Genomic DNA, 515 nt, shown 5'->3' with positions numbered 1-515 from the left:
ATGCCTGCACCGGGGAAGGGCGGCAAACGCAGCCTCTGCCTGCAACCGCAGCCCCGGCCCAGGGAGCTGCTGTGACCCCCCCAGGAATGGGGGTTGACGGCAGCAGTTTGGGGGAGCCCAGGACTGCAGGCAGCGATTGGGGGCTTGCAGGGTGGGATGCAGCTGGCTGCAGCGAGGAGAAAACAAGTAGGGCAGAGCCACGGTGTCGCTGCCTGAGGATCCAGGGGGTGCTGGGGGCACCCACTGCCTGCTCTTTCCCCCAGGAGCCTGCCCTGCAGGGTGGCACCTGAGCACGGTGCTGCTGCCTGCACCCAGGGGTGCTCCCAGGGCAGCCGGGGCTTGGCAGGGTCCCATCACCCTGGGCACTGCCGCAGAAACAGAGACATGCCTCAAACGTAGCCCAGTGGCATGGCCTGACCCCACACTGGGATGGACGATCCAGAGGTTTCCAGTCCGGGGGCCAACGGGTCCATGCTGGGGCCAGCAGCATGCCCGGGGGTGCCCCCAGGGATTCA

This window comes from Charadrius vociferus, unplaced genomic scaffold, assembly GCF_000708025.1.
Source record: "Charadrius vociferus isolate BGI_N301 unplaced genomic scaffold, ASM70802v2 scaffold1041, whole genome shotgun sequence".
Lineage (NCBI taxonomy): Eukaryota > Metazoa > Chordata > Aves > Charadriiformes > Charadriidae > Charadrius > Charadrius vociferus.
The sequence above is the reverse complement of the archived record's forward strand: the minus strand, read 5'-3'. Positions refer to the sequence as shown.